The 26,320-nt window shown below is 43.3% G+C and overlaps 1 protein-coding gene across 24 annotated transcripts in view; it reads left to right on the top strand.

Annotated features, from left to right (window-relative positions):
- The window catches only part of SIPA1L1 (signal induced proliferation associated 1 like 1), a 335,625-nt gene that overhangs the window by 137,873 nt on the left and 171,432 nt on the right, over positions 1-26,320 (top strand). For all 24 annotated transcript variants that reach the window (XM_075531736.1, XM_075531745.1, XM_075531744.1 and 21 more), the window contains one exon: positions 21,818-21,883. The gene's annotated coding sequence lies outside the window, so the exon portion shown is untranslated. The remainder of the gene's footprint in view (positions 1-21,817; positions 21,884-26,320) is intronic.

The raw sequence follows: 26,320 nt of genomic DNA, 5'->3' as shown, positions 1-26,320 counted from the left end.
TTCTTTTTGTTTCCACAATTGAAGAGAGACATGAAAGGACAGCAATTTGATGAAAAAGAAGAGATGAAGAAAAAACAAACAAATAAGGGGAGGTACTGTCAGCCATTCAAACAGAAGTATTTGAAAAATGTTTACAAGAATGGAATCGCAGATTTGACAAATGTATTAAGTGTAATGGAGAGTGCTTTGAAGGTGATAAGGTTGCTTTGTAAAAAAACGGAATATACAGCTTTAAAAAAATTCTGTCTTTGGGGGTGCCCCCTTGTAGATGAAGAACTGCAGAATCAGTGAAAAATCAGACACCTTCTTCTCTCCCTTTCTCTGTAGTCAAAGGCACAAAACTGGAGTAGGCAGTTGACAGAAGAAGATCGCTTGGTGACTCAAGAGTCCCTAAAAGGTCTCAAAATAATTCGCTATAAGGGAAAAATAAATTGAAACCACAATGAGATACTATTATCTAACCACCATGATGATTGATGAAGTACACAGGCATCAAATCGACTAAATCTCTGAGAAAAGCCAATTGAGAAGCCCACAATCACCGGCCAACAAGAGCCGGGAGTGACAGTTGAACCGACCATAAATGGCATGTGAGTTCAGGTTGAAGCCAAAGAACATGAAAACAAAGCCACGAGAGCCAAACTCCAACCTTGAGTCTGTCCCACTTGAATTTAGAGGACATTCAAGAACAGAATGATGCTTGGACACTGAAGACAGAAGCCCGATTAGCTGTGGAAAGACATCAAGAATATCATAACAAACCAGGGGGGGTCATTGTGGAGACCCAAAGCCCACCTGTAGACAACTGGACATCGCCTCGCAGAAGGGTCACAAGGAAGGGATGATTCAACCAGGGTGCAGTAAAACACTGAGCAAATACATCACATTCCTCTAGTTCCTGAATGCTTCTCCCCAACCCTCCCCCACCCCAACTACCATGACTCAGTTCTACCTTATAAATCAGGCTAGACTGGAGTATGCACATTTGTGAAGATAAGAGATCTGGACCCATGGAATCCAGGGCTGATAATCCCCGCAGGAACTGTGGTGGGAGTAGAGATACCACAGGGGGAGAGGGGGATAAACCGGGAACCAATCATAAGGTTGGATATATTACTCCCAAAGGGAACAAATAACAGAAATGTGGGTGAAGGGAGACAACGGACTGTGTAAAATACAAAATAATAATCATATAATTGATCAAGGTTTCATGAGGGTGGGGGATGGAAGGGAAAAAGCGGAGCTGATAACATGGCTCAAGTAGAAAGAAAATGTTTGTAAATGATAACATTCAAAAGCATGCTTAATACTATTAAATGATGGATTGTTGTAAGAATTGTAAGAGCCCTCTTAATAAAATGATTGATAATAATAAATATTGGATGAAACAAAACAAAACACATTACAGAAGAAAGAAAAAGATCATTAAAAAGACAAGAAAGGAAGAAAAGACCAAAGTGGATGTCAGAAGAGACTGAAAGCTTGCTCTTAAAGGTGGAGCGGCTAAAACCGAAGGAATAAACAGTGAAGTAAGAGAACCAAACAGAACCTTTCCAATGTCACCTGAGAAGACCAAGCACATAGTATTATAATGAAATGTCCGAAGACCCAGAGTTAAAAAGCCAAACAAGAACACACTAAGCAGATATCAAACTACAAGAATCCCAGAAAAAATTCAGGCTTCAAATTGAAATCTGTAAGATCCTGTGGCAAATACTGAATGATGTAGATGACAGAAAGAGTACACAGAGTTGCTGTGCCAAAAGGAACTGGTTAACATTCAGACCAGTTCCCGTGGTAGCAGATGATCACGAACCAATGGTATTGAAGGGAGAAGTCCACACTGCACTGAAGGCGTTAATGAAAGCCTCTGCCTTTCAGTCGATTCTAGCCTGTAGCACCGTAGAACTGCCCAGGGGTCTCCGAGACGCTAACTCTTTACTGGAGTAGAAAGCCTCGTCATTCTAGAGTAGAGCAGCTGGTGGTTTCAGTCTGCCTTGCAGTGACCTTGTCACTAATATTTCATAAGCCTTCTTCCAATCCTGATGCCATATTCTTCCTATAGTCTCACTCCTTGGAGTATTTGCTCAGCGTACAGATGGAATTTAGAATGGTGAATGGATGCAGCACTGAGACAGTGCGATCTCCCCTTGTCCGGTGTGAACAACTGCCTCGCGGTCTCTGTCCCGGGTCTGCAGAGTCATATAATCAGAGTTCGTAATTTGCCTGCTGAGATGTTCGCAGTTTTATTTTTATAAAAGAAAATTACACCTGGTATATGCCAAGTGGTTAGCCCTGTTTCCCCCTTTTGTGTTGTAGCTAATATAATAACATTGGAGAACAGTTTTAAGGAAAAATACCCCCTTCAATGGAATTAATCAGTAAGAAAGGATAACTTAGCTTTCTAAAACTGTAATACAATGCTAAAAGACACCTGATTTCAGTGACATTAAAATAAGGAAACATTTCAGATCTATGAAAATGTTTATTATCACACTGTTTGTTTATGGAGTTTAACTTAGCTTTTTCCGAAACCGATAGACGAATCATCAATTTGAATTGTGTTGTTTGCCCTTTTTTTGGCTAAATATTGATGGAGACATGTTCCTAATTAATGTCTCTTATTGTAAGGTTTCTTTGAAGTATAATTTCCTTAGGCAAGTTTGAGACCTCTTTAGGACAGAGAGTAACCAATAAATAGCCAACCCCAGCTCTCCACCCCTCTCTCATGTTGCCCCCAATCAGCTATCTCGTGATGGCTCCTCTGCTCCCCATTTTCAGTTTATTGCTGTACCAGTTAGTCCCCTTCCTTCCAGATTTTGTTATTTTTCATGTTCCGCCAAGTTCATTCCATCTTACTCTTAGTGGCCTCACACACCCTGCCAGGGGCTTTGTTTGAGCCCCTTGTTGCAGCCACTGAGTCAGTCCATCTTGTTGGAGGGGCTTCCACAGTTTACGGATCCCCCACCCACCATGTCTTATCCGGGACATCATGGAGCCTCCTGATAAAATGTGTGATAAACGTGCATCAAAGTGTCGCTGGCCTCTCCTCTGAAGGCGTGTTCTGGCTGGACCACCTGTACTAACCGGACAAACTGTGTCAGTGCCCTGTGTCCTCCTAGCACTCCCACTGCTCTTTCCTCACCCAAATGACCAGGCGCTCTCTCTTAGTACATACGTGCTGTTGACTGCAGCAGAGTCGGGGTTTAAACTCCCCACATGCTTTGCAGGAGCAAGAGGAAGCTGCCGGTCCCGATCGAGATGCACAAAGGTGGGACGTCCTGGAGGAGGGTCTCTGGGTTGTTTGGGCTTGGCTTGCTGGCAGTGCGTTTTCTTTCTTCCCAGAATTGACCGAGTTACTTACAGAACATCTCTCCCTTCCTTCAGGAACCTCTCCATTCTCTGCGTGAGTTCTAGACCCCCACACTTTGCTCTCTTGGATCCTTGGAAGCGTTCTCATTTTCCAAAGCTGGTGGGGCCCTCTTTTGAGTTCGTTTGTTGAAACTCATGTCTCCTCCGCCATTTGCGTCGCTTGCCGGTTTTTGGCAAGCGCCCTCGGTGCTCACTCCTGAACTCTGCGGAGAGCTTTTCCTGTGCTCCCTTTCCCATCACCTGGGGCGAGCTCACCTTCTGCTTGCCTTCTGCTCTGACACACACCTCTCTTGATTTTATGCCATGCCTTCAGCTCGGTTTTTAAAGAGGATTGAAACGTGGGGAAAAAAATATGGATGTTGCCCCAGTATAACCAATCTGTCTTTCTTTTTTCCCTCAGTTTTTCTCTCCTTGACTTGGCCAGATTGTGTGTGTGTGTATACATATATATATCTTCTGAAAATCTAGTTATAATCTTGATTGGGAGGTCTGAAGGTATCAGTTATTTTCTCGGGTTTCTGAATGATGGCTATTATTGTCACGTTAAACGACATCAGACTACAGGTCGTGGTGGTGTTGTGCATCAGGCTATCTCTGTAGTCAGACAGCTGACTTATTTCCAGAGTCTTCGTCTGCTTTCTTTTTGTAAAGACTCGCAGAGCTCAGTTTTATTCGACACCCTTTTCCTATGCTGTCTGTACATGTGGCTGATTTTCCAGTGTGCGTCGGTCACCCCGCCGGGGGTTATGAAGAAGCTTGGTGTTAGTTTGCTAATCAAATATCTTTCGATGGTCTCATCTTTATATAATGATGGCTACTTTGTTTTTGCTGTTTTATCTCTTGGTTTATTGAAAGCGAACATTTTCACATGTTTAATATTGAATTTGCATTTTCTTATAGATCCTGTCCATATTATTTATCCAATTTGGCAATGTAGTAGTCTACTAAAAAAGCCACAACAAAGAAGCCTGTTTTTGAATTTCTAAATCATCTTCCTTTTATAAAAAGTGTCCATAGATATCCAGGCTTTTCTGTGGTCTAATGGCCTTTGCTAGTGGCCTGCTCTAATTTTTGGTGAATAATATCACATGGTAGATGGCTTTTTTTCCTTCCCCCCTCTTCTTAGTCTACAGAAATTTGGAGAAAAACCTGTGGAAGCGTTCTCTCTTTTTTAACCTTCCATTTTTGCTATAAAAGCATAGGGTATTCTGGCAAGTGAAACAAAAGTGGATTTTGTTGTCCAAGTGCGCCCAATCTAATGCTTCTCTCTGCCGCTGCTTTTCACAGGCAAGGCAAACTTCCAGTAACTCAGAGTCCTGGGATGATTCTAGTGGAGGAAAGTGGCCTTTAAGAACTCAACAGGAAGAGTTGCTGTCCATAGTTAAGAGACACATCTATTTTTAACCATAACTAATTAATACGTAGTCCAGGTTCATCGGTAGTTTAGAATTGGCTTTTGTTGGTGCTGTTGGATTAATGACTTTGGAATGTACTCCGTTTTATTTTTTAATGGACCAGCCTCCCAGCTGAACGCATTTTTTTTTGCTCTCCTCTGACTCAGCCTTTCTGCTTCTGTAACCGCTGTAATAAATGGTCTGTGACCATGAAGAGCTGTTTTCACCTTTGCTTTTGGTAGTGGTTGTCATACTTGGTGTGTCTGTGTATGCATGCATGCATGTATGTGTATACGTGTGTGGATATATTTTGGTTCGGAAATCCATTATATTTAAACAACAACGGAACATGCTCCCTGCTTCCACTCTCTCTTTCTCTGGATATTTTGGAAGATGTGGTGGCCCGGTGATGCCTTTCTTTCCCCCAATACTGTGCACACACAGCACCTCCCATGACGTCAACTCTCATAAACCTCCAAAACCCCAGTTGCCATGGGATGGGCGACCCCCTTGGGTCGGAGTAGAACGGTGCCCCACAGGGATTTCTATAGCAGCTCTCTTGCAGCACGAGTTTTTCAAGCCTTCTCTAGCTCCTGGGGGTGGGCTCAAGCCGCCAACCTCTGACTTTCAGCCACAGCGCTAACCATTGTTGTCCTGCTGCAGGCCCTTCTCAGAGGAGTGTGTGTCTCTTGAAGCATCTCTTTTCTTTTTGGACTCTAACTTTAAACAACTTTATGATTTAGAGTTTCTCACCTTGCCTGATGCAGGTTTCAAACTAAAAAATTCACTGCCATCGAGTTGATGCTGACTCATAGCCACCCAACAGGACAGGGCAGACCTGCCCCTGTTGAGTTTCCAAGACCATAACTCTTTATAGAAGCAGAAAGAAAGCCCTGGTGTCGTTTCTGCCTCTGTCGCGGCTGGCTGGTGGATTTGAACTGCTGACCTTGTGGCTAGCAACCCCAAACAGAACCACTACCAGAGTAAAAAGATGCTATTTGATGGTTTAGGTATTATATCTATAACTTTTAGGGCCCTGGACGCCTCTACCATCACATAATCCATTGGCTATCTGTGCACCCAGTCACTCTGCGGATTCTGTTTACAGTGTCAGTGGCACATGTCTGGTGATGGAGAGGTCTGTGCGTGTTTATCCAACTTGTCGGGGAGGCTGTGCTCCCCCATTGTGAGTAGTTCAATGTGACCGGGTTTCAGCCTGTTTTCTTCATGCTTATTTTTAGTGAAAAGATTGTATGTTGGCTGAATCTCAGAAGTTTCATAAAGAACCTGGTTATTTAGAATTCAGGCCAAACACGCAGCTGTTAGTGTAGAGAGGAAAGCAAACATTGCCTTCCAGTTGATGCCATGTGCTGGGCGGGCTCTGACGGGAAAAATGGAAACTTCTTGGTTTAGCAAGATCGCGGCTTAATACATGCCACGCCTGCTAGCTTAGCATGTACCCCGGGAAAGAAAATTAACACTGTGCCCCTAGTGTACCCTGCAGCAGTTCATTCCTCCCAGGAACCTGTATCTCTGCTGCTCGCGCGAGTGAAGTCACCGCCACTTAAAATGAAGATTTCCTTTGGAGCTGTGGACCGGCTCTCAGAAAGCAGGCAGTGTGAGTTAGCGTGGGGGCAGCTGGGCTGTCCCTTGATGTCTCTGTGCAGCGCAACACCTGCTGTCAAGACTTGGCTGCGGCTCCCACCCATCTTACAAGACGGTTCATAAGACTCTCAGGTCCGCCAACTACTCTATACCATTTACAACTAGGAAGAATAGATTGCATCTTCGACGTGCCACCTTTAAATTTGTTGCTGACGATTTGAAGTAGTGTAAGAACCCTTTTGCTTTGAGGGACTTCAGAGGACAGATCCACTCACGTTGGTCAGGTCAGTGGAGCAGCTCCTGTCCCTAGTGGTGATCACCCCGGGGAGCGTCCTGAGAGCCCAGAATCTCTGTCCTTAGAGAGTGCTGGCTTGTTTATTTCAACCCCAGGTAAACGGACTTGAAAATGTGCCCCTCTGTTTTGTGGAAAGTTTACTGTATGTGTGTTTGTGCCTAAGGGAAGGAATCTAACATGTCCCTCTAACAGAGTTACAAAATAATAGACATGTGTGTGTGTGTGTGTATGTGTGTGTGACTGTGTGTGTGTGTGTGTGTGTGTGTGTGTTGGGGAGTGGGGTGTGGGGGAACTGAAAGGGGTAATTCCTTTTTCAAAGTATTCCTTTCTTTAGAAAAGCCGTAGACAGACGGTGCCTACACAAGTGTTGCACTCCATCCTTTTCAATGCAGGCATAGCTGCGTTTATTTAAATGACAAAGATGATGTACATGTTCCTTTGTTAACCCATGGTTTGCCATGGCTCAGTGTTGTGTTCTGAGATGCAGAGCACAATGCGACTGCCTCTTGGAGGACTCCATTGTCTCCAGTCCTGGAATCAGGCTTGGTACCAAGTATGAAACTGGAAAGCCCTTCATGGCTATTATATAGTATTGACCCCGCCTTCATGGTGCTTGTAATTTCTTAAAACAACAACAACAATAAAAACCCTTTTAACGTTTATGACTAATTCTGAAAAAAGTATTAAGTGACATTAACCCCTTAAATTCTTCTTATACCAATACATGTAACTATATAATTCAGTGGTGATGCTGCTGTGTTTTTAAAGGCAGTTTTATTGCCATATAATTCATATATCATACAATTCAATGATTTAAATATATTTTTATTCAGTTTCACCACAATCAGTTTTAGAACATTTTCTTCATTCTTGTGCCCATTACCCCCTGCTTACCTTCTCTCCTCCCCCCCCCCCCCGCTATTACCCTAAGGAACTATTAATATAGGTACTGTCTCTATAGATTTACCTATCCTGGATTTCATATAGAGACACAACATATAAAGACCACCACAACAAAATGACACACAGGAAAACTTCAATCCACGAGAAAGCAGAAGATAAGAAAAACTAAAATAAAAATGGGTCAGAAGGGAAAACAAATGATACCATGTTAAATATTAACCAAACTAGCTCTGCAGGAATCCACTCTCAGCGTGCTGAGGACAAGCCTATTCCCGTGCCTGCCAGTGGGCTGAGGCCAGTCACTGGGGCTTAATCTGGGTGAGGACTCCACAAATGGATATGGGGGTTTCTCTGTCATCTAGAGCCTTCTGCAATCCAGGTGCTCAGAATTTAACCCTAAGACTTCCCTCCTGTGACTGTGGATTTTATTAGTTAGAATCCTTGGATCACAGGGGCTCGTGTGCCTTTTCTGTTGCTGCTTTATTTTTCTTTGTGAAGTTGTCACATTTCCTCCAACATTGGCATTTAAAGGAGCCATGGCCACATCAGTTCTATGGCAGTGGGTGGGGTGGCACAGTGGGGTTAGCATGGGGCTGCTAGCTGAGGTCAGGAGTTCAAACCTTCCACCTGTTTGGAGGGAGAACATGTGGCCACCTGCTTCTGGAAATACTTACTCTATCAGAAATCCCAGGAACAGTGTTGCTTTGTCCTGGGTTGCTAAGTGTCAGGATCAACTCCAGGGCAGTGGATGGGGTCAAAAGTTGGGTTTTCTATAATTTTCATGAACAAATTCTATGAACATTCCTATACTCTTATATATCCCTTGAGTGACATGTTTCCTATTGAACTTAAACTCAAGAGTGCAATTTGCTGGGTGGCAGAGTATGCTTTTTGTCACTGTTGGATAAGTTACTGCTGAGCTGCTAACTAGAAGCAGCAGTTCAAACCCCCCACCCGCCTTAGAAGCCAACTCTGTACACCCGGTCTCTAAGGTGGAATTGACTCTATGGCAGTGGGTTTGTATTTTGTTTTTAGATGCCCGTATCTGATTGTTTTACCACTGTGTCTACTGTTCCATATTCTTGCCACACACTTGACTTTGAAATTATTCAAGCTACTCATTGTATTAAGGTAGTCTTCACTTGGGTTTCCTTTATTACTGCATCAACAAAGCTTCAATTCATTTACTTTTAAGCCTTTAGAATTTTTTCTGTGATAAATTTTGTATACTTTACTCATGAATTATTTATTCATTATACAGATTTTTAGGAGTTACAGGTGCATTTTATTTGTTAATTAGATTTTTTATATGTTTGGCCCATCCTTTTATTTTCCTTATGTCTTTTAATGAACAGAAATTCTACATGTAACATAGAATGAAATTACTACGTTTCTAAATTTTTAAAAATTTACTTTAAAAAAGTATTTTTCTTCATTTATCTTATTCAACAGTCCCTGGGCCATAAAAATAGAGTTTTAAATTGTCTACTAAAAGCTTTATAATTGTGCCCTTCACATGCAAGCTTTTAGTTAAACTTGACTTGATTTTTGCAGACTTGGTTAGAGACTCAGTATGATTCCCTCCCTGCATGGATAAGTGTATGTGCGAATGCCATGATTAACGAGGCCAGCTCTCTACAGTGATCTACATCGGTCTACGATTCCTGCTGCGTTGTAATGGATAATTGTTAGACCAACTCCTCTCACTGTCATTTCTTTCTTTTCCTTTGGATAAAATATTGTATTGGGGGCTCTTACAGCTCTTACAACAATCCATACATTAATTGTATCAAGCACATTTGATTTGCCATCATCATTTCCAAAATGTTCTCTCTACTTGAGTCCTTGGTATGAGCTCCTCTTTTCCCTCCTCCCTCCCTCCCTCCCTTACCCTCCCACTGTTGTGAATCCTTGATAATTTATCAGTTATTTATATATTTTACACCGTTTGTTGTCTCCCAGCTTCACCCAGGTTTCTGTTGTTCGTCCCCCTGGGGAGGGTTATATGTCGATCATTGCAATTGGTTCCCCCTTTCTCCCCTTTTCCCCCCTCACTTCCCCCTACCCTCATGGTATTGCTACACTCATTATTGATCCTGAGAGATTTATTTGTCCTGGAGTCTCTGGGATGAGAGCTCTTCTCTGTACAAGTGTATATGCTGTGGTCTAGCCAGATTTGTAAGATCGATCTGGGGGGGTCATGATAGTGGGGTGAGGGAGGAAGCATTAAAGAGATAGAGGAATGTTGTGTGTTTCCTCAGTGCTATACTCTATCCTGGCTCGTGACCCTTTCGTGGGAATGTCCAATTGTCCACAGATGGGCTTTGAATCCAATTCCAACCCCCCTCATTTGCATTGAAATGGTTGTTTGTTTGGGGTCTTCTGATACCTTCAACAACTCATGATCACACGTGTTGGTGTGCTTCTTCCATGCGGGCTTTGTTGCTTCCCTGCTAGATGACTGCTTGTTTAACTTTAAGCCTTTAAGACCCCCAAATGCTATTGTCTGTGTAATAGCCAAGCACCATCAGTTTTCTTCTCCACATTAGCTTATGCACCCATTTTTGTCTTCAGTAATCATGTCTGGAAGGTGAGTATCACAGAATGCCAGGTTATTAGAACAAAGTGTTCTTGCATTGAAGGAGTACTTGAGTAGAGGCCCAATGTTCATTTGCTACCTTAATATTTAAACTATAAATATATGTACATAGACCTATATCCCTATCATTATATATTAATATATTTGCATATGTACATGCCTATGTTTATACCTCTATGATGTATTTTGCCTCCTAGTTCTTTCCTCTGTTTCCTTTTACTTTCCTCCTGTCCCAATATCATGCTGGACCTTCATTCGGCTCTCTGTGCTTCCTCTTGGTTACATTGGCCTCGATTGAACCCCACCAAGCATTCTCTGTCCTCCTTGCCATCTAATTTAGCTCTGTTGTTCTCGTTCCCTTGGGTTTGTTGGCTCCCCACAAACTTTCCCCCACTTCCCCCTCTTCCCTGACCCCCACAGAACTGTTGGTGGTGTTTTCTCCTCGGGATTCTTTATCCTGCCTATCGTATATAGATAGACATGGGGGAAAAAAACAAAACAGATAGCCTATGAATAGTTTCAGGCATCTCTGCTGACCCTCATGAATGTTTTCTGATCGGGTCTGATGCTCACTGCCATTTCTTATATGGAATGACTTCACTTTTCCTGAGTTTTTGATTTTTCATGTAAACTTAATAAAATCAGCTTGTTGATTCCTTAAAACATCCTGTAAAAAACAATATTTTAAGAAGGTCTTTCCACTGGCCAAATCTTAGGGGTTTTAAAAAATCTGAGTTTTAAAATAAGCAATGAGTATATTAATTAATTGTAAACTTGCTAGGGAATGGGATTGGTTTTATTTGCATGGATCCCCTTATGAAATAGTTAAGGTCAGCAGTTCAAAACCAGCAGCTGCTCCATAAGAGGAAAGTAAGACTTTTGTTCCTATAAACATTGCAGTCTATGAGTCAGAACCAACTTGGTGACAGTGGGACAGTGGAGAGCGTCTTCAGTAATGACCCAGGTCTGCACTGTGTGCCATCGGGTCGGATGCACTGGGAGGTGCGTAGCATCCTTTCTGTGATAGCCCGTCAACCCCCTTGCATGGAAATGTGATGCTGGAGCAAGACGTACATGTAGGAAGTTGCCCACTTCAAGTGGGCGGATCAGTGGACTCCTGCAACTGAAATCCGCCCCCAAGACAGGCATACACTCTGCATGTGGTAGTACATTTATGATGCTAATTTCATAATGCTGTAGATAGCAACATTTTATTCTTTTAACATAAGCAGTTTCTTAGTTATTTAACGTTTTTACTATGGTTACATACAAGCTTGTTTCTAGTTTTGGGCTGTCAGAAATTGCTCTGCAATTAACATTCTTATTCATGCTTTTGGCACACATAAGGGTCCCTTTCTGGTGATTGTAAAACTCCAAGTGGAATTGCTCAGTTACAGTGAATGCCTGTGTTCAGCTTCAGTAGCTATTGCCAAAAAGTTCTTCAAAGGGGCTGTACCAATCATTGGTCCAGCCAAAGCTATAAGGGGCTCTCGCATTTGTTCCACATCTTTGCTGGCATGATTTCCAACGTTTGCCATGATGGGGTTGAGGATCCTTATTGTCTACAGGCAGCTCTCTGGTTACAAATGTCTGACTTGTGGACAAATCCTGCTTGCTCGTTTATGCAAGCCTGTGAGTTAGTTCAAACTGGTACTGTCCCCGGATTTTTATCGTTTGGGTTGTTTGTCATGGTAGTCAGAATGGGAAAAGGAACCCATGGAAGCCCGGGAATGAGAGATTCTTAGGAGGTTTTTTTTGCTTAACCGAACATGTCTTTTGTTCTGGAAGGTACTGTCTTTGGCTCTAGAGTTCCGTGCTGCCAGTTACCTCTTGTAGCTCATTGATGAGAGTATTCCTGTTTTCTGGTGTAGTCAGTTTTTGGTCTTCATTCGTAGGTGATTCTCTTTTCTCCACTGCTTTTGAGATCACCTTTTAGTTGGTATTCTGCAATTTCAATGTTTTAAAAAAATTAAAATTATATTTTAAAAAATCATTTTATCGGGGGCTCGTACAGCTCTTATCACAATCCATCCATCCACGGTGTCAGGCACATTTGTACATTTGTTGCCATCATCATTTTCAAAGCATTGAGCCCTTGGTATCAGGTCCTCTTTCTACCACCACCCTCTCCCGTACCCTCCCTCCCTCATGAACTCTTGATAATTTATAAATTATTACTATTTTTTCATGTCTGCAGTTTCAGTCTTAATGAAGTCGATTTTCTTTTTCCAATTTTTCACTTGTTGGTCTTTCTGGATGCAAAGATGGTAACATTGTAGAAAATGCTCAGCCACCGTTAACCATTGCTCTTCGCCCGTCCTCTGCATCCTCTTCTAGCTCGCCTCTGGATGTTAAACCTGCTCACTCTGTTGTCCAGAGACTTCAGTCTGTCTGTCACAGTTCGTCCATTTGGGAGGCCTTCTAGATACTTGTTTGTTTTGCAGTAAAGATTTCTCCGTCGTCTTTGTCCCGTCTCTAACTTACCTAACTAATGGGGAAACACAATTTAAATCAGTCATATAGTTTTAATACTTCTATTCAGTTCTTCAATTCTGTTCTTCAGTTTTACAGTCTATTGGCTTTTATATGTATATATGCTTTATTCATACACACACATATATAAACCCATTTTTAGATGTCAAGCTTTGTAATATTTGATATAAGCAGGGAAGGGCTGATTGTATTAACAAGACTGTGATTCACATCATCTATTCTTTTTTGCTTGCCTTACTTTTCACTTGGAAGCAATTTCAGAAATAACCAAGGTGTTGCTCACTTTCCCCAGTTAATAGCTTAAATGGCTGTAGTAAAATGATCAGCGTCAGGAGGGCAGCGGGCAGGCGTTAGTCATACTCTTCCAAAGAGCTTCTTTGTAGCCTGGAATCTAGTCCCATTTCAGATACTGCATTTCCTTGTTGTCCTCTCTCCGGTGATGTTGATGTTTGTCAAGTGGCGCTTTTTCTGTTTCTATACTCTTTCTATGTTTATTAATTTGAATTACCATTTCATGAAGAGTTTTCCCTTTCCTGCCATTTATTTGTGTGTCCAGATGTTTATTTTTGGAAGTAGTAACTCATGGATATTTGTTTTATTCTGCAGGCTATGATCAATATAATCAATAATTTTTTTACTTTATTGCTGAAATTGCCCCAGTTTTGGACCCTTCTTGTGACTCCCATGACTTTGAGAACGTACAGAGCAACACCTGTCCTAATCCAACAATCTCTACGTGTACAGCTTAGTGACATTGTATTTCTCGAGTTGTGCAATCAGTCTCCCCTGCCTTTTGAGTTGTTTCTCCCTCGTTAGCATTAAATCACTGCCTCTCTAGGTTCCAGTGTGAGTTCTTAAGTTCCTGTTGTCCCTTCTATCTTGTTTAGCTAGTTCTTCAAAGAGTAATAACCTATGGACAAACATTTTTTTTAATTTGTTGTATTTTTAAAAGAATTCAGGGAATATTTTGTTGGTTTGTTTAAAGATTGTCTTAGGGCACTAGTTTCGTGGTTTGATTCAAGCTTTATGACACCAGGAATTCTACAGTGCATGAGAATTTCAAATGCTGGTCTACATTTTTCTTCTTGTGATCAGGGATTCTCCTATAGAATCTTCTATCACAATCTTCAATCATGATAGGTAGGCACTCTCTACTACGTCTGGTTTCGTGGCAAAGAAGGCAGTGGTTTATGGCGGCCATTAGCTACCCATTCCATGCTCTCCTCCTAGTACTGACGTTTTCTCTCTCTGTTGCCCTGGTGAATGGACAGAAGCATAGTGCCCCGGGTGGCCCGTCGCAGGCTTTCATGACCTCAGACCCAGCACAGCGAACTCGGAGCTACAAGGAGAGCATTACCTGTGCCATCAGTCCAGTGATGCTGTCAGTAATATCTCACTGGCTGGGTTCGAAGTCGCCCATCAGGACCTTCTTCCCAGTCTGTCTTACTCTGGCAGCTCCCCTGCACCGGTTCCCGGCACAGTGCTGGCATTTTGCATGCTGATGGCATAGCTTCCTGCCACTCTGCGGCTGCTTGGTGTGCAGCTGTGCTGCGCTGCAGGGGGATCTGGATACTCCACTCCTGGCTCTTTTCTTCCTTGGTGGTGGTGAGGTTCTCCTTCCTGTTTCTGAAATGGCTCACTTTATACCCAGAGGAATGACAAAACCAACCAATCTCCACGTTAGACCTCTCAACATCTTATTTGCATACTCCCACCCATTTATGTGTTGGGAGTTACAAAGACTTTGCATAGAATTGTCAAACCAAGCAATTTCACATCCTTACAATTTCTGGAATCCAATTTCTGATGAATTAATCTTTTTACAGGTATCGAGATTGTAACAGCATGTACAATAATTGGCAGTGTAACCTCACTCTTAATTAGTGCCATATTTCTATCCCAGTTAGCCCTGCCCAGCCTTTCCATTCCTTCCCATTCTTAGTAAGCTGTAATAAACTTTGTTTACTATATATTTGCATTTTCTGGTCTTTTTATGTAATAGGAGGCCATAATTTTCTGATTGCCTTTTTTTACTTGGCATAATATCTCCCAGTCTCTTCCATGTTGTAGCATGTACGCAGACTTCTTTGTTCCTACTGGCTGAGTTGTATTTGTTTCATGTACAAATAGGTGCCACATTTGTTCATTTAATTTAGCTTGTTTGGTGGATGGTTAATTTAGCTTGTTTCCACATTTTGGGTATTGTGGCTAGCGCAATAATCATTGATCATTGGTGTACAGGTCTCTGTCTGTTTGAATGTCTGATTTCAAGTCTTTTTTATACCTACTCTGGGTCTGCCAGAGTAGGTACTTGTATTTTCAGTTTTTAGGAATCATCATGCTCCACGGCAGCGGTTCTCAACCTGTGGGTCAGGACTCCTTTGGAGGGATCGAATGACCCTTTCACAGGGGTCACCTAAGACCATCAGGAAACACATATTTCTGATGGTCTTAGGAACCGAGACACTGCTCCTCCATCTGTCTCCAGGTGGGTCCACCCACATGCAGATACGCCCACATATGAGTACCTGGCGTGATGACATCATTGCGCCAACCCCATCACATACACCCTGTAAAACCACAGGGTGTATGTGATGGGGTTGGTGCCATAATGTACTTATGTGGACCATTCACACATATGTAGAGAGCAGCTACTGTGTAGAGAGCAGCTGCTGTGTTGAAAGCAGCAGTATTGGAGGTAAAACAACACTTCATGAATTATAGTTACTGGGTAAATGTCAATTCATATACTGTAAAATCATAAACTACTGCAAAAAAAAATCTGTATCATGGGAACTTAATCTGAATGCTGATCGGTCTTTTTATATTCAGCTGAAGTTGATGTGAATACTGCTCCCTTTTGATAGTAACAGGTATGTAAAAAACACAACAGAATGGTAAATCGTAGGAAACTTTAATGAACTGTATTGATTGAACTATGCCATGTATCATCTTTTGTATTATTAAAGCTATTGTTATATATTATTTTCATTAGCAAACCCTCCCATAGCAATGGATCATGTAGAGAAGAATGTTAAGAAAAGAAAATATAGTGAGGCTTTTTACAGAATGGTTTTACCTCAATAATGACAGCAGGAATTGAGAAAGCACAATGTGGTATTTGTTGTAACGTTCTATCAGCCGAATCTATGAAGCCGAACAAACTAAAACGCCATTTTGATTTCAAGCATTTGCCGGCAAGGATACCAACTATTTTAGAAGCAAAACTGATGGACTCAAGAAAGCCATACTTGACATTGGTGGCAAGTATCACGAACAAAATGTAGCAACTGTTGAAGCTTCATATTTGGTGGCACCCAGAATCACCAGAGCTGTGAAACCTCACACCATTGCTGAGGATTTACTGATGCCAGCAGCCAAAGACATTGTTCGAGTTATGATCGGAGATGAATTTGTTACGAAATCGAGTGCAATTTCCTTATCTATTGACAGTGTCCACAAATGAATAGATGACATGTCTGCTGATATTCTTGATCAGGTAATTTAGGAAATTAAATCTGCTCCACTTCCAATATTTAGCATCCAGCTTGATGAATCTACAGACGTTACAAACTCTTCACAGTTACTGGTTTACATGAGGTGTATTGATGGTGACTTTAAAGATGAGCTTCTTTTTTGGAAACCTCTTGAAACGACAACTCCTACACGTGATGTATTTGATGCAGTTGGTTCATTACTGAAAGAGCATAAGATCTCTTGGGAAAAGGTTTGTGGTGTTTGCACAGATGGTGCTCCAGCTGTGCTAGGATGTCGATCCTGGATTTCAACGTTTGGTGCTGAATGAGTCTCCAAAGTCATCGGAACTCACTGCATGATTCATCGGCAAATATTAGCGACGAAGATGCTGCCACAGAGTTACAAGAAGTACTGAAAAGCATCATAAGTTCTGTCAATTTTGTAAGGGCGACTTAAACCAGTCAACTTAAACCATCGACTGTTTTCACAACTGTGCAATGAGTTAGATGCGCTGAATAATGCTTTTCTATTTCATACTGAAGTAAGATGGTTGTCGAGAGGAAAAGTTTTGAAACGTGTTTTTGAGCTTCATGATGAACTCAAAACGTTTTTAATCAGAAAGTTTAAAGCACAGTTCGAAGCGCTTTTCAGCGATAAAAGTGAACTGCAGAAAATAGCTTACTTGGTTGACACCTTTGTCATCTTGAGTTAAATTTATCACTGCAAGGACCAATTGCAACATGCCTCGATTTGTCTGACAAGATCCGATCATTCCAAATGAAACTTCAGCATTGGCGAAAAAAAAAGGAATGAAAATAAAATTTACCAAAAAAAAAAAAGAGGAAAATTTACATGTTGCCTACCTTATCTGCTCTCTTTGAGGAACATGACATTGAACCAGACAAAAGGATTATGATGATAATTTCTGTGAAAGAACACTTGCACGTGCTGGCAGAGGAAATTTCATCATACTTTCCACATCTACCTGACACCCCATTTGCACTTGCCAGAAGCCCATTCACACCCAAAGTTGAAGATGTTCCTGAGACAGCACAAGAGGAGCTCGTTGAACTTATTAGCAGCAATGCAGCGAGAACGGATTTCTCTACAATGCCAGTTACAAAATTCTGGATCAAGTGTTTGCAGTCATATCCTGTTCTGTCTGAGGCTGTGTGGTGCCTTGTTCCATTTCCAAGAACATATCTTTGTGAAACAGGGTTGTCGAGCTTGTTGACTATCGAGTCTAAATTCAGAAGTAGACTGGTTGTGGAAGATGATCTTAACTGTGCTCTTGCAGAGACTGCCCCGAGAATGTCTGATCTGCTGAGAGAGAAGCTATCTCAACCTTCCCACTGCTGTTGGCTCTTCACACACGCTGTCACATAATATAGCAATGCAGTTCACTGTTGTTATATTAAGACTGTTAACCACGCTACACCATGCTTCAAGACAAAATTTCATTTATTTGTAATTATAAATATTTCACAATATAGAACTACATATTATTTTATGATTAAGCCCTATGCTTTATGTTCAATTTGTAACAATGAAAACACATTCTGCATATCAGGTATTTACATTATGATTCATAAAAGTAGCAAAATTACAGTTAAGAAGTAGCAACGAAAATTGTATGGTCGGGGTCACCACCACATGAGGAACCATATGAAAGGGTCGCGGCATGAGGAAGGTGGAGAGCCACTGCTCTGTGGCTATCCCCTTGTGCCTTTTCACCAGCAGTGGGCAAAGACTCCAGTTTTCACACATCCTTCCCTATATATGTAATGTGCTGTTTAGTTTTTTAGAGTATTGGTCATCCTATTGGGAGTGGAACCGCAGTCTCAGCGAGAGGTTCTGATTTGTGCCTCTCTCGCGGTTAATGGCGCAGAGCATATTGTCATGTGCGTGGTGGCCTTTGAATAGCCTCTTTGGTGAACCCCTTGTCCTTTTGTTAAGGCTCCATCATTTCTTGAGCATTTCCGTGCTTGTTGACATCCCAAGATATTTTAGACTCATCTGATACTTTGCTGTCTCAGCTCTGCGCCCAGCCAGTCTTTCTTCTCATTGGAGTACAGTGTTGGAAATCAGTACCTGAGCTCTAGCTGTACTCATCTCTCCTGGGGTTTCATGTGTCCTGACACTCTCAGTGACAGAGCTTCACAATATATGTACGTGTGTACCTCTCTTCATCCATCTGTTTCTCTCAAAGGAATGTTGAAAACCGGGAGTTTGTTGGGATACGTCTGATTTAAGCCCAAGACAATAGTCTGCCGTCACAGTGCGGATTTCCAGAGCACTCGTCTCTACGCCTTCAAAGCTGCGTTTAACTTTTCCTTCCCTGTGAGCATTTCCTCCCCCACTGCACTCTCCTCTCCTCTCCCACCCTGCTGAGTCATTCCTTCCTGTTAATTCCTATCTCCAGGAGCACTTGTCTGGAAATTCTAACTTTGATGATGTTCAGCTTCAGTTATTGATTTATATATAGTCTTGCCAGCTTTTCTGTTTCGCGACTCTTCTAAGATAGAGGCTTCATCTGTACTTGTCAGCTACTTTAGGGTTTTGCATATATCACTCATATAGCACAGATTGAGCGTCCGGGCTTTCTACTCAAGTGGTTTCTGGGTTTCCTTCTCCATTTCCCTCATGCCAGCAGTCCATGCCAACCGACCATGAGTCCTTATAACGTGATGCCCATGGTCTTGGTACCGCTGGCATTCTCACAGTCCCCGCCCACTTCTCAGTTGCTCTAAGGTGATGGCTTCCTGTGGTCACTGGGACTTCCACATTTTCACCTCCCCTAGATTTCCAAGAAGAAACTGAAGCATAGGGCACACGGGTTTAGAAGGTCACACCACATACAGAGCCTGCCAGATGTGATACCTCAGTTCTGTTTCCCACCCACTCTGTGTGCTGCTTGGTAAGAATCCCCTCCTTCAACGCACCCACCTTCAACAGTCTGTTGTTTTTTTCTGTGACCTGGGTGTCATTTTACAGAGCAGGTTGGTTTTCCATTCCACGCCTTGTGCACTTGCTCGTGACTGCTGGCGAGCCCTGCAATAAAGTGGCACTCTTCCCTCAGCTCCCTGTGTTCTTGTTGCCCATTGGTCCTTCGCTGCCCCTGCCTGCTTTCGGAGCGTCCCCTGGGCACAGGCTGCCCTTTTGATCCCGCATGGGCTTCCCCAGTCCTCGGAAGCTTACAAAATGTCATTATTTTTGTCCAGAAGGCAGGTCAGTGACCTTCTAAGCCGCTCACCTTACTTTCTGTTCTGTCTAGATGATCTGGCAGATTGTGTTAGCACGTGGGGCTTCTTTCCAGTGGGCTCTGCAGGCACGCATCTGTCGGCTTTCCTGCTTCTCCTCCCCGCGTTCTCCTCACACCACCGCCTGTGCTTTGGTTTGTGCAATCAGAGCTCATTCTTCTCGGAGAGAACTTTGGGTCACAGAGCCAGCGTCCCCCTGCCTCAGAGCATCTGATGCCCAGTGTTCGGAACCATACGTGCAGTGAGGTGGCCTGTAGTCCTTACGGAAATTTTAACGTTTTGCATTTGTATTCAACCGGAAACACGCACCGTAAGTAGACACCTTCATGGATTCTCCGAAACCGAACACACTTCTGAAGTCACCACTCAAACGGGGAGTCGAAGTTATTGTGCCCTCAGCATTCTGCCCTTTTTCCGCCCGCTCTTCGTGCCACACAGAGATGAAGGCTCTCCTGTGGATTTACATCTTTCTACTCCATTTGAGCTTTACAATCTTGAGTCCAGGGAGGGAGGGCAAAAAGAGGAGCTGATTCCAAGGGCTCGAGTAGAAAGAAAACGTTTTTGAAAATGATGATGATGGCAACATTTTGTACAAATGTGTTTGATACAGTTGGCGTAGGGATTGTTATAAGAGCGGAAAGAGCCCCAATAAGATGATTTATTAACAAAAACACAACAGGACAGAGCTGGAGTCCGTTTAAAAATCGGTCTGCTTTTTGGTCTCAACAATGTCTGTGTGAGCTCTGCCCAGGTTACTGCTTCCCTGTGCTTCATCTACACTCAGTGCCCCGCACGGGGGCTGGCTGCTTTGTTTTGTAAATAAACTTTTAATTGTAACACTGCCGACTCTTCTTTCCTCTTTTGCGTGTTGGCCGAGGCTGCTTTGGCATCGCAAAGTCAGAGCTGACTGGTTGCAACAGGGACCGCACAGTCCATAGAACCTAAAATGAGCACTCTCTGGCCCTTGACAAAATGCAAACAAAACAGTGTACTGGTCCCCCTCTGCGAGTGAATAGACCGCTGTCAATTTGCTTTCAGACAAAGCAGGCAGTTTATCGTTTGCCCTCCTGTCAGCAGGGTGACGTAGTGCGTTATGTATTGGCCTGCAGACTGGGAGATCTGCAGTTTGAGACCACCAACCGCTCCTTGGGAGGAAGATGAGGCTGGCTGCGCCTGTGAAGGTTTACCTTCTCAGAAAGCCACAGGGGTGGTGCCGGCTCCCCTTTCCTGTAGGGCCGGTCAGAGTCGGCATTGACTCGATGGCAGTGCGTTTCCAGTGTATGAGAGTGGAATTGCTCCACGTCCTGGCTCTAACTCGATGTTATCAGACTTCATAATAATACCCATTTTTGATCAATGAATGGTTTTGTCTCACTGTAATTTTTATTCTCTTTTGCACGGTGATGAATGATGTTGGGCACCTTTCCATAATTTGGGGGCCAGTTTGATATCCTAGTTTGGGCGGCACTTTTCTTACTGGTTTGCTAGTTCTGAAGTGCAGAAGGAATCTGTCCGGTGGGGGATAGAAGTATCTTCTTGCAGGCTGCGACTTGCCCTTTCGTCCTGGGTGTAGTAGATCACTTGTTGGCTTGTTAATGAGCCACAGTGAATAGAATGACTTGCGTGCGTTGCACGAGGAGGAACTTGTTTGTAGCTTCTTTAGCAGCCCTGGGGGACCATCGTAAGGGCACCTCAGCCCAGGAAGTGCCCCGGGTTGTTGGTGAAGTTGTATTTTTCTCTTGCAGCCCCTCTTTATTGAACAATGATTTTCCGCGTTATTATTTGTCCTGGGGTCTGGATAAGGACAAAGTTCTCTCACTCATGAATATTAAGAGCAAGTGCAAGGTCTCCGAGTGGCTCTAGTTCTAAGGGTCTGTTCAACTTGATAATATGTGGAATGTTCAGAGTTGTATGTAGTAAAGCACAGTGTCAGATAGTGGAGCCAGATCGGTACTTATTTTCTGCTGAGAACTATGTACTCAGATCCTTGGGCTTAGTTCAGGACTTTAGAAATCGAAGTCAATTTTTGCAGCTCTATGATGTATCAGATTGGGTAGGTGTGTGCTGTAGGAGATAAACTATCTGATTTCCTGATGTTCATTATTGTGTCGTTTGTATTCCTTTTGTTTGGCTTTGTTTCTGTTTCTCTGAATAGCAGCTCAGAGCAACATTGCTGGATTCAAACCATATTTTCTTGTTGATTTTTGGGGTTTTGGGATGTCAGATCAACACAAGATGCTCTTAACCTGAAAGTATTTAAAGGCTTACTAATACTCTATTTTCTGCTATTTCTGGTTTCAGCACAACTGTTTACTTTAAAGAATCTAACATGCCAGTTTTAGAAAGAAAAAGTTGCAAAACTGTTTAGGGAAAAATCTTGCTTATTTAAAATGTTTCATCCCCCTTTGTTCTTTTTCAGGTTCCATGGACATGGCTGAAGTGGGCGCTGCTGTCTAAATGTCTGTGGTCATGGTCTCCAAATACAGTAAGTACCGCCCTGTCCTTCTGTCTCCTGGTTGGTGTGGAACACTGAAGACACGGAAACAAACAATTTTCCCTCTCCTTTTCTCAGAAGAAACCAGCCCATTCATTTGGTCATCTGTCTTTTGGATACATACTTTATATATCACAATAAGTTTTTCATTTTCTGGTAAATGGATGAGGGGGCACCAGAGAGTTTGTGGGGACATTCCATTGTCTTTCAGTTCCATTTCCCAGGAATGTTTTGAAGCCCCTGTAGATGAACTGGAATCCCAGTAGCAAGAGTTTGCCTGAGCCTCTCAGGAACAGAGAAGTCACATTGTGTATTCTGACTCACTGCCCCGCTGAGACCAGGGTGCCGACGAGCCAGACCTGCTCTCACTAGGCCCACTTTAGGAGCCGTTCCACCCGACTCTCCTGGTGCCTCCCATCCTGAGGGACGGATATTGTCAGAGATGGTCCTGTAATCCCGCTCCAGTTGATAGCAGGTGCTCCAGGGCAGACATGCCTGGAGCTCCTGGCAGACGTCTTTGCTCACTTCAAAAAGAGAGCTACAGGAAGCCCCTGCGTTTCTTCCTCTGGATTCCCTGTGTTCATCCCACAGTGTGAGGACTGGTGTGACTGTAGCAGTCTTCTGGTTCCCTGGTGAGCAAGGAGCCACACCAGGCGGAGGGCAGAGTCCAGAATCACAGGGAAACCATCCCCACGGCCTGCCTCTTCTCTGGTCGTCCGAGTATTCCAGCCAATCTATTTCCTTTTTGTTTCAGCCAGGTTGAGTTGGAAGCCAAAACAACCTAAGTGATTCACTTAATCTCCATCTTATTTTTAGTAATCCATTAGTTTCTCTCTGGGGAATGTGGGGGTGATTGCAAAGCAAGGCAAAATCATGCCCTGAGCTGGCAGGGCATCCTGGTGTCGACTGGCTTCCTCTTCACTGCACAACCAGCAGGTTATGACACAAGAAAACCATCACTTTCAGATTTCCTCCTTATCTGCATCTTTCACCCCCCCCCCCCCGCCCCCAAGGTTTTGAGTTTCAATTAACCCCCTTGGGTTGTGAATCATGAAGAGTTTTAGATTGGTGGCAGTTGTATGGGTTGGCATGAAACCAGCTCCTTGTACCAGTGGCTGTGTGATCAGAGCAGAGCTGTGCTAGAGCCAGGGGAGGGGGTCCTTCCTCCCATCAGTTCGTTCTCGCTGCTTTCTGGAACTTCTGGCCTGATTAGGGTCTTGGTCCTTTCTGTACATTTCTATGTGTTGTTAGTATACTTGTGTGGTGTTGGCGTAGGTGGCTTCAAAAAATGCACAGAGCAAAGAGTTTGAAGTGAACATTTTGGAGCTGCCTGGTGTGATTTTTGTTGGGCTTTGAGCGTCGTCAGGTGCGTGTACCTTCTATGTTGATGTGTCCTATGAAATAAAGGATTTAGAGGACTCACAGGATGATCACTGTGAGACGGGATCCATCTGTTTCCAGACAGTCACCAAGAGATCCATAGCTAGAGATCTGAGAATCCTTATTAAAATGATTTTGTACCATTTGATTTTAAAATGTCGAATCAGCATGCTAACGGATACGACGATCCTATCCCGTGTAACAGTAGATCCTAAAAAAAAAAGGCACTGCCATCAAGTCAATTTCAATTCATGGCCACCCTGTAGGACAGGGTAGGACTGCCCTTGTGGGTTTCCAAGACTGACTCTACGGGGCAGAAAGTCTTACCTTTTTCCCCGTAACAGAGGCTAGTCAGAGTGATTGACCCCAGGTGTTAGAAGTCACTGTAATCCGTACTGACGGCAGCCAGACCTTTCTTCCGAGGCGATGCTGGGTCTGTTGAACTGCCACCTTTTAGGTGAGTAATTGATTGCAAACCTTTTCACCACCTAGAGGCAGCGCACTTGTTGCCCTTGCTTAGATTGCTCTTGTTTACTTTCTTTGCTTCTTCTGCGGTCCTGTGATGGCTCGGAGCAGCGCCTTTGGACCCCGGGTCCATTGCTAGCTCTGCAGCGTGTGTTGAGTTGCTTTTTTCACTTAAATAGCGTGTTTATCTTGGGAAAACTTGGGAACAGATAGGGCTAGTGGTTGTACCAACTGATGGCATTAATCCCCTGAAGATACATGTCAGTGATGTCAGTAATTATAACCGCTTTGTTACCTCTATAGCTACTGCATCCTGTCGTCACAATGCAGACTTTTGGGCCACCTTAGAGAAAGCAGTATTTTTTTTCCTGTCCTGCAATAACACACCGCCACAGTCTATTTTGCCCTTTGTAACCAAGCTCCTCTGCTACTTCTGCTGGCTGCAGGAATGGAATCATTGAGCTCTTTGAGCTGACTGGCACATTGATTCAGACATCTTCTTGTATGGTCCTTTCCCTTTGAGCCTTGGTGTTGAACTTGCACATCATTTTGTATCACTTTTGGTCTGAAATGTATCTGATGCTACTTAACTTTTGCATTCAAAATAGCTTCCCTTGCTGCTGGGGGATGCACGTTCTTTGTTTGGAATGTTGCCTACCACCGCTGCCATCCAGTCAATTCTGACTCACAGCGGCCCAGTAGGACAGAGTAGACCTGCCCCTGTGGGTTTCCAAGGCTTGTAAATCTTTATTAGAGCAGAGAGTTTCGTCTTTCCCCCTCTAATCTGCTGATGGCTTCAAACTGCTGACCTCGCAGCTCAAGATGTAACCCCTGTACCCACAGGACCCTTCTGTGCAGATTGTTAATTCTTAGAATTCAGTGACCTCATTACGGACAAAGCATAAGAAAAAGCTGTATAATGACGCTGTTCCTAAGTTGAATTTTTATCGTTTTAAAAATGTTTAACACCTGCAACAGAAAGGGTGAGCTTAAAACAATTTTTTCTTAATCCATACAGGATGCATCTTGAATGCAAGAAGGGAAACGCTCCTGTTTGGTTGCAATAGAATTTTGGTTTTTGTGCTTTGTGTTTGCTTTTGCAGAGGAAAGAACAGGCCCTTCTCCTCATTTTAATTAAATGTGACAAAACCAAAGTCACTGCCATCCAGTTGATTCTGACTCCCAGCACCCCTACAGGATAGCGTAAACATGCCCCCTGTGGGTTTCTGAGACTATAATTTTTTTCCTTTTAAATCATTTTATTGGGAGCTCTTACACAGTCCATATATCAATTATATCAAGTATATTTGTACATATGTTGCCACCATCATTTCCAAAACACTTTCTACTTGGGCCCTTGATATAAGCTCCACTACCCCCACCCCCCCAACTCTCCCACCCTAGTGAAAATCCTTAATTCACTAATATTGTTGTTGTTTTGTATCTTTCATTGTCCGTTGTCTCCCTTCACCCACATCACTGTTTTTATCCCCTTGGGGTGTGCTATATATCCAATCTTGTGGTGGGTTCCCTCTTTCTCATCCTTCCCCTCCCTGACCAGTCCCCTCACCCTCAGGGTATCGCTACTCTCACTACTGTTCCTGAGGGGCTTATCTGCCCTGAATTCCATGTGTTGAGAGCTTTTATCCGTCCCGATGTGTATTCTCCGGTCTAGGCAGATTTGTAAAGTAGAACTGGATCATGGTAGTGTGGGGCAGGACGTATTTGGAACTAGAGGAATAATGTGTGATTCATGGTGCTATGCTATACCTTGGTTGAATCATCCCTTATAACACTTCTGTGGGGGGATATCCAATTGTCTACAGATGGGCTTTGGGTCTCCACTCCAGCCCCCCTGTTCACATCAGTAGAGTTGTCTGTTTTGTATCTTTTGATACCTGATCCCGTCAACATCTCATGATCACAGAGGATGGTCCGCTTCTCCCATTTGGGCTCATTTATGTTCCTGCTAGATGGCCGCTTCTTTAACTTCAAGCCTTGAAGACCGCAGATGCTGTATCTTTTGATAGCTGGGCCCCATCCGCTCTCCTCACCACACTTGCTCATGCACCATTTTGTCTTCAGTGAGGAAGGTGAGTATCAAAGAGAGCCGGGCTATCAGAACACAATGTTCTGTGTTGAGGGAGGCCTTGAGTAGAGACCCAGTGAGACTGTAACTCACTGTAGGAGTAGAAAGCCTTCATTTTTCTCCTTCAGACGGTTGGTGGTTTTTAACTGCTGGTCTTCAGTTAGCACGTCCATTGCAGAATTCTCTATGCCCTCATGGCCCTTACTTTTCAACCCCCATGTGAACTCAGGCTCTTCCGTTAAAATGCCGCCACCATGGGGAGTTTATAGCCCTTCAGTCAAGCACCAACCCCTGGGGCCTCTGTGAAGAGACCTACTGCAGGGCTGTCTCTGCTATAATCCTTTGCCAATTCATAGACACCAGCACAAAGACCCCAAAGGAACGAAAATATGTACGCTAGACTCTGGAAATGAGTTTATTTATTTTCTGAAATGAGTTTTATTGAAGTATTGTTTTAAACTTTAATCTCTTCAATGTTATGAAAAAGCTGTTTA

This window comes from Tenrec ecaudatus, chromosome 14 (assembly GCF_050624435.1).
Source record: "Tenrec ecaudatus isolate mTenEca1 chromosome 14, mTenEca1.hap1, whole genome shotgun sequence".
Taxonomy (NCBI): Eukaryota; Metazoa; Chordata; class Mammalia; order Afrosoricida; family Tenrecidae; genus Tenrec; species Tenrec ecaudatus.
The sequence above is the reverse complement of the archived record's forward strand: the minus strand, read 5'-3'. Positions and strand labels throughout refer to the sequence as shown.